Source organism: Nicotiana tomentosiformis, chromosome 8, assembly GCF_000390325.3.
Source record: "Nicotiana tomentosiformis chromosome 8, ASM39032v3, whole genome shotgun sequence".
NCBI lineage: Eukaryota > Viridiplantae > Streptophyta > Magnoliopsida > Solanales > Solanaceae > Nicotiana > Nicotiana tomentosiformis.
Genome location: NC_090819.1, coordinates 36,465,279 through 36,474,260, shown reverse-complemented (window position 1 = coordinate 36,474,260; position 8,982 = coordinate 36,465,279).

Below are 8,982 nucleotides of genomic sequence, written 5' to 3'. Positions count from 1 at the left end.
AATGCAATATCACAAACTTTACGGTCGGCATAACTCTTTTGCCTAGTCTGAGTTGTGCGAAGTCGATCTTGAATAACTTTGACCTTATCCAAAGCATCCTGTACCAAATCGGTACCCAACAACCGAGCCTCTCCCGGTTCAAATCAGCTAACTGACGAACGACATCGCCTTCCGTATAATGCCTCATATGAAGCCATATGAATGCTCGACTAGTAGCTATTATTATAAGCAAACTCCGCAAGTGGCAATAAATGATCCCAAGAACCTCCAAAGTCTATAACCCAAGCGCGGATCATATCTTCTAATATTTGAATAGTGCGCTTTGACTGTCCGTCTGTCTGTAGATGAAATGCTGTACTCAACTCCACCCGCGTGCCTAACTCACGCTGTACAGCCCTTCAGAAATGTGAGGTAAAATGCGTACCTCGATCTGAAATAATAGACACGGGCACACCGTAAAGGCGGACAATCTCACGAATGTAAATTTCAGCTAACCTCTCTGAAGAATAGGTAACTGCCACTGGAATAAAATGTGCTGACTTGGTCAATCTGTCCACAATGACCCAAACTGCGTCAAATTTTCTCTGAGTCTGTGGGAGCCCAACAACAAAATCCATAGTGATACGCTCCCACTTCTACTTAGAAATTTCTAACTTCTGAAGCAAACCACCAAGTCTCTGATGCTCGTACTTAACTTGCTGATAATTCAGACACCGAGCTACACATGCAATTATATCTTTTTTCATTCTCCTCCACCAATAATGTTGCCGCAAATCTTGATACATTTTGGCGGTACCTGGATGAATAGAATACCTGAAACTATGTGCTTCTTCAAGAATTAATTCACGAAGCCCATCCACATTAGGCACACAAATACGACCCTACATTCGCAGAACTCCATCTCCCCCCCCACAACAACCTGTGTGGCATCACCGTGCCGCACCGTGTCCTTAAGGACAAGCAAATGAGGATCATCATACTGTCGCCCTCTAATGCGCTCATATAAAGAAGACCGAGCGACTGTGCAGGCTAGAACCCGACTAGATTCTGAAACATCTAACCTCACGAATTGATTGGTCAAAGTCTGAATATCTGCAGCTAACGGCCTCTCACCAACCGAAATATACCAACCGGAATATATGCAAGGCTGCCCATACTCATAGCCTTTCTATTCAAAGCATCAGCCACCACATTGGCCTTTCCGAGGTGATACAAAATAGTGATATCATAGTCCTTCAACAGCTTCAACCATCTTCTCTGCCTTAAATTAAGATTTTTTTGTTTGAACAGGTACTGAAGGCTATAATGATCAGTAAATACCTCACACGAGACACCGTAGAGGTAATGCCTCCAAATCTTCAGCGCATGAACAATGGCTGCCAATTCTAAGTCATGAACAGGATAATTCTTCTCGTGAACTTTCAACTGCCGCGACGCATATGCAATTACCTTGCCATCTTGCATTAATACTGCACCAAGCCCAATGTGAGATGCATCACAATACACAGTATAAGATCCTGAACTTGTGGGTAATACCAACACTGGTGTCGTAGTCAAAGCAGTCTTGAGCTTCTGAAAGCTCAACTCATACTCGTCTGACCATCTAAATGGGGCACCCTTCTGGGTCAATCTGGTCTTAATAGTTGTTCATAATCAATTACAGAATCGTCAATTAACTTCATGTTAACAAAAATCTCGTTTCAAACCTTCACAATACTAATAACGAGACGTAAGGCATGAATACCTCATAATTATTTACCCGAATTAACGAGTCACATTTAACGCCACCTGGGTGGGCACCTAACTCGTAGGTTACAACTCAATATTATAACACGAATTTGGCAAGTATGCACAGAGAATTTCATACAAAAATTTTCAAATAAGCCTAGCAGGCATGACTCCCTATTAGTACTATAGTACAAATTTAATTTCACAAGGGAGAATTTAAACACAAGAATTTTTATCACAAGGATCTCGTCCTTATATAACTTCCACCGTAGCTCATAGCCCGATTTAAACATATCAATTTATTTTAAAATGTGAGGACCTCAGCCTCAGTTCTGAATCACAAGTAATATGCACTTCTTGCCAATCAAAACTTTCCATTTTCTCCTTTAAAATAACTTTCGTTAAACAAAATCACAACACATAATGAACCCCACACTGGTAGGGCATATAATTCACAATTTATAATTAATTATCTATAAATTATATCAAAACTTACCGAAATGAGTAACAGAAAGATACCTTTAGCCTCACAGCTCTTATTAGAGACTAACATGGAATGATAGGCGTAGTTATATCCATAAAACCCCCAACAGGAGTAAACACATAAGTAGATTATAGAATTACAAAGCTCACTCATAAGTGGAGCACAATAGGAGGACTCGTCTTGATACTCAGAACCAAATTAAGTTAAGGAAATTATTCCTTTATTTTAAATCGAGGTCGTACCTATAACGATACCATCTGACGTAACGACCTCCGCCATTCCATAAAACAAATATAACAACGGCTGGGTCTCCACCTCTAGAACGCCTTCTTCCCGCCTGTCCTCCACCCCTAACTGGTCGTATGGGTGGTGTAGTAACTGCAATGGGGAACGTAGCCTGAGTGCTTTGATGAAATATGTCTCTCCCAAGTCTGGGACAATTTTCTCATGATCTGCCTAGTATCACCGTATTCATAACAACCCCTTTGCGGGTTTGGCTGCTCATATGAAGTCTGTGCCAGATAACTGGAATAACCATTGTAGGAAACTCATGTCGGTGGTGCATTAAAAGAACTTACTGGAGCACCTCGATTAATCTGATGTGCGAACTGGGCTGGCCAACTGCCCGAGCCCCCGCCATAATGATTTATACTCGCAGAGTAGAATCCACTGAATCCCCCAGAACCTCGAGACGTCTTGGTCTCCTTAGTTTCCTTTTCCCTCACCCCGAACACGTTCTAATATCTTGGCAATTTCTACCACTAGTGAAAATGAAGTATCAGCCTGTAGCTCCCGAATCATACAAAATTTTATGATCATAATTGAGTCCTTTAGTGAGTCTGTGGACTCGCTCTCTGGATGTAGGAAGCAAAGTAGGAATATGACGGGCTAACTTATTGAACCTGATGACATATTATGACACCATCATGGTGACTTGACGCAACCATTCAAACCCTATGCGCCACGCATTATGGAGAGTCCGGGAAACAAACTCTTTCAAAAGCATTCTGAGAACTGAGCCAAGTGGGCGGTGTTGCATTGGCTGGTCTGCCCTCTTCATAGGCTTGCCACAGACACCTGTGGAGAATTATCTCTCTCAAGGCCAATTTCTTCTTTTGTTATGTTGACTCAACACTGTTGAGCTGACCCATTTATTAACATACTCTTCGAATCTTCTTTGGGGTAACCCTTACCCCTATTTATACACAACGATCACAAAAGTAGAGCTCCATACATGCGAATCTTAGCACGAACCACATAGTCCAGAATCTCGTCAACCATTGTACTTCCTCCAAAGCACCCCAAAATCCGTAACCATGACGTCCACGCTGAGTAGACATTCTATAATTAAAGTTGTTTCTCTAAATCCTTTGGTACTGAAGTATAGGATTATTAAGTAGGCGGACATACCGCAAGTCCCAACCTTATCCTCTACAAAATCTCAGGCCTTAAACATGTCCATCCATTGATAGTGGACTCCCCCTGCTTGGCGCGAAGTCATAGTTCACCACGTCCGATAATCCACAATAATAACCTTCACAGCTCGTATAAATCAACCAGATGCCAAGGTCTGTTGCACCCCTCATATGATTCACTGGTTGATCTCTCAATACGTCAGCATCTTCAGTTGGAACCACATGTTGAGGCAATGTTGAGCATCTCTGGCTCTCTCGTAGTCCATCTGCGGCATCATGAACCGTCGACGCACAACTGATACCAAGCGCGCAATATCATACACGAGTGGATACAAAGGAATATGAGATATATGCTTCAAGATAAATCAATGCCACACGATAAGGAATGAAAGAAGTAAAATTATTCCTAAACTCCATAGCCTCTGAGAGATAAGTACAGACGTCTCTGTACCGATCCATCAGACTCTACTAAGCTTGCTCGTGACTCGTGAGACCTATGTAACCTAGTGCTCTGATAACAACTGTCACGACCCGATATTCCCACCTTCGGACCGTGATGGCGCCTAACATTTCACTTGCTAGGCAAGCCAACGTTAAAATAATATTATCTATTTTAAAATAATTTTTAAATTTATTAATAACAAAGAAACAAATGCGGAAGTAAAGTCTGAAATATAGTGAATAATCCATAAATAAACAACAGTGTCTAAATACCATCCCAGAATTGGTATCACAAGTGCACGAGCTTCTAGAATAATATAAATAAAGGTCTGAATAAAATAAAGCTGTTCGAAAATAAATACACAGCTAAAGTAAAATAGACGGGGACTTCAGAACTACGGACGTCGTGCAGTTATACCTCAAGTTTCCTCTAGTAGCTGAAATCCGAGCAAGTCTATGGTACGCCGCTGGGACAAACTCTGAAATCTGCACAAGAAGTGCAGAGTATAGTATCAGTACAACCGACCCCATGCACTGGTAAGTGCTGAGCCTAACCTCGACGAAGTAGTGACGAGGCTAAGGCGGTTCACTTACATTAACCTGTACGCAATATTAGTAACAACAACACATAATAGAAATAAATTAGGTAACTCATTTATAATAATTGAAGCCAATTCAGCAGTCATAACCAATTATCATTTCCATCAATTCTGTTGCAACGTGCAACTAGCTCTCACAATATATTCACATTTAATTCTGTTGCAGCGAGCAACCCGCTCTCCCAATATATTCCTTTTAATCAAGTCTATCATATATTTATTTCAATCCAGTAAATATAGACTTTCAAATAAGTCTATTGCGGCATGCAATCCGATCCCCCAAATATTGACTTTTAATAAGTCTGTTGCGGCGTGCAATCCGATCCCCCAAATATTGACTTTTAGTAAGTCTGTTGCGGCGTGCAACCCGATCCTCCAATATGGATTTTTTAATAAGTCTGTTGCGGAGTGCAACCCGATCCTCCAATATGGACTTTTTAATAAGTCTGTTGCGGCGTGCAACCTGATCCTCCAATATATATATTTACCAAATCAATGTTGTTGCGGCGTGCAACCCGCTCCTCCAATATATTCATTTACCAATTCTCATAGAAAATTTTTTCCCAATAAATGCAACTATTAATATAAGATTATGAGACAACAAGCATATAATAATTATAATTTAATTATGAAACAAACAATGACAAATAGCAAGTTATTATGGAAATCAGAGAGAAAATAGACAGTTTAATATTTAATATGCTAAATGTCAAATAACAATTAAGACACATAATTTTAATAGCATGTAATAATTAATGCAAGAATTCAAGAATTAATATTTGACAAAGAATAGGAGAGAAACAAATGTTATAACAATTAATTTATGATTTAAAACAATTTATGAATTTTCAAGTAAGTAGGCAAACAATTAATTTGACGACGTATAGACACTCGTCACCTCGTCTATACGTCGTTCACAAGCATTTCACATAATACAAAGTTTAAGAGTTCTATTCCCTCAAGTCAAGGTTATCCCGACACTTACCTCGCTTTGCAAATTCCAAATCAATTATTCAACCACAACTTTTCCTTTTAAATTTGCCTCCGGAAGCTTCAAATCTATTCACAAACAATTCAATATATTCAATACTAATCATAGGAATTAATTCCATATGAATTTATAAAATTTTCGGATAAAAATCCAAAATTTATTAAAATATTTGGCAGTGGGACCCACGTCTTAAATCCAGGAAAAACTCACGAAATCCGAACACACGTTCTGATACGAGTTCAACCATAAAAAATTTGTCCAATTCCGATATCAAATGGACCTTCAAATCTTAATTTTTTGCTTTTGGAAAGTTTTACAAAAATTCCAGTTTCTTCCATCTAAATCCGAAATAAATGATGAATATAGGCTTAGATTTATGAAATACAATCACTATATGATAAAGAACACTTACCCAGTTCGAAATCGTGAAAAACTTCTTTGAAATCGCCCCTAAGCCGAGTTATAATTGAGGGTTTGTGAAAATGGGAAAATTCCCGTTTTGGTTCTGTTTTAAGTCATAGGGGTCAGGCCTTCTTCGCATTCGCGAAGGGCCTGTCGCATTCGCGATGAGTAGCAGCCCGTGGCTTTCGTGTTCGCGAGTCCTCCTTCGCGTTTGCGAAGGCTTTCCCACCCTGGCCTTCGCGTTCGCGATGAAGGAATGATCAACCCGCCCCTAGGTATGCCTAACACTACGCGTTTGCGAAGGGTAATGCCCCCATCGCTTCGCGTTCGCAAAGAAGAAAACTTCAGCTGCCCAGTTTACTCTTTGCGTTCGCGAGAGTACCTTCGCGAACGCGAAGAAAGACATGCCAGAACACCTGCTGCAGCAAAATACCAGATTTTCAAAGTCCAAAACATCTCGTAGCCTATCCGAAAACTCACCCGAGCCCTCGGGGCTCCAAACCAAATATGCACACAAGTCCCAAAACATCATACGAATTTGCTTGCGCGATCAAATCACCAAAATAACACCTAGAACTATGAATCGGACACCAAATCAAAGGAAGTTTTTAAGAAAACTTTAAAACTTATATTTTTACAACCGGACGTCCGAATCACGTCAAATCAACTCCGATTCTCACCAAATTCGGCAGACAAGTCATAAATATTATAGTGGACCTATATCGGGCTCCGAAAGTAAAATACGGATCCGAGGTCAATAAATCCAACATCAGTAATTTCTTAGAAATCATTAAGCTTTCAAGCTTTTAATGTTTTATCAAAATTCCATATCTCGAGCTAGGGACCTCGGAATTCGATTTCGATCATACGCCCAAGTCCAAAATTACGATACGGACCTACCGAAATTATCAGAATACTGGTCTGGGTCCGTTTGCTCAAAATGCTGACCAAAGTCAACTTAGTTGAGTTTTAAAGCTCTAATTCATATTTTAATCCATTTTTCACATAAAACTTTCCGGAAAATTGTACGGACTGCGTACGCAAGTCGAGAAATGATAAATGGTGCTTTTCAAGGTCGTAGAACACATAATTACTTATTAAATTTAAAGATGACATTTTAAGTCATCACACAAACTAAATCCAATCCTACCTAGACTATGATGACGGCACGCAGCTTGCTTTCTTCTCAAATATTTAAGAGCTACAAGACGTGCTTCTATATATATAAACACAATAATCTTCCTCTTCCTTTCTAACAGGGACAAAGTTCCTTTGTAAAAAGAAATTATTTCTAATATTTTATTTTCCTCCATTTTCTATTCACGCCTCAACTAAAATCCAACAATAATAATATCTAAATGTTAGTTGGAAAAGTGATATAAATTTAAAAGTTAAAAGAGTAGTAAGGAAATTGACGTTTACCTATAAGTGAAAGAGAAGTCATTTTCCTCATTTTGATAGAAAAGATGGTAACTAAACACCAAAGAAAATTTCTCTGAAAAAATGACTTCCTTCTTTTCTTGCTATCGTCATTTCTTAGTTTGAGTTTCATTTTATGTCTTGCCTTTTGTTGGACCTGAATCCAGATATAAAAAAAAAATATTTTTATTATATAGAAGAGCTTAAGAGCCTGTTTGGTCAAGCTGTCAAAATCTGCTTATTTTGAAAAATATTTTTTTTAGAAGTACTTTGAAAAAAAAATATTTGTATTTGGTCAATTCATTTAAGAAGTATTTTTTGCAACATTTGGTAAACAAATTGGGTTTGGCCAATCTTTTTAAAAAGTACTTTTGAGTATTAAATTACCAAAAGAGATAGTATCAAGGTCTTATAATTCTTTTAAATAGAAAAATGAACTTAAATATTTATCGTAAGAGACTTTTATTATTATTTAATTTAATTTAATTAAAATATAAAGTAAACAAACATATTACAGATTTAAATCAATTATATATATATAGTTATACCAAAGCATATGATATTATCTAGTATAATTACTTATTGCTATATGATGATTTGAATAACTAAAATACATCATCCAGTATAAATTAGAAGTCTATCCACAAATTACTATATATTGATAATCCATCATGAAATAATAAGTAAAGTCACTCATACATGATAATATTTCTCAACAATTTCATCGCTACTTTTATCACACAATGTCCCATATTAGTAGAAGACTTGCCTCGCATTTCTAAAGGAATATCAGAAGGCTCATCTTCTTTATCAATCTCTGTAGAAGAATATCATCGGATGAAATTATGTATAGCCATGGTAGTTGTAACTAGATAATTCTGAGTGTTGAAAGATGGTATTGAGCATAAAATAGAAATAATTTTAAATATATAAAATAAATCATAAAATAAATAGTTAATTATGTTTAAACTAATTTAAAAAGAGTAACTAATTATTAACAACACATAATGTATAATTTAATTTTTTTTAAATTTAAATTTAAAAAGAAATTAATTTTTACCTAATCTTACTAACTTTGTCCTAAATTGCCAATTGGCCTATTGTGAGGTTGTCACTTGACTTAATGTGGATACATTTTCTTCTTCTTTTAATAATATATAGATAGATTATGCAATGCAATTGTAAATTTATTACCTATTTGTAGGTCATTTTTACAAATTAAATTTGATAACTGTTTTAAAGATTCGGGAACTAATAACATATAATAGAAGAAATTATAAATGGTTTTTTGTAGGAAGAGAATTGATAATCCAAAGAAGGATGTAGATAATTTGCTTTAGTGTGAAAAAAGAAGAAGATAATTTGGAAAGTTACAAGACATTACACAAAGAAAAAAATCAAAAATAAGAAAAGTAAATATAGAATTTGGAAAGTTACAATATGATTCATATATATAATATCTTTAATTTTAATAGAATGGTAAAAACTAAAAACAAAAATGAA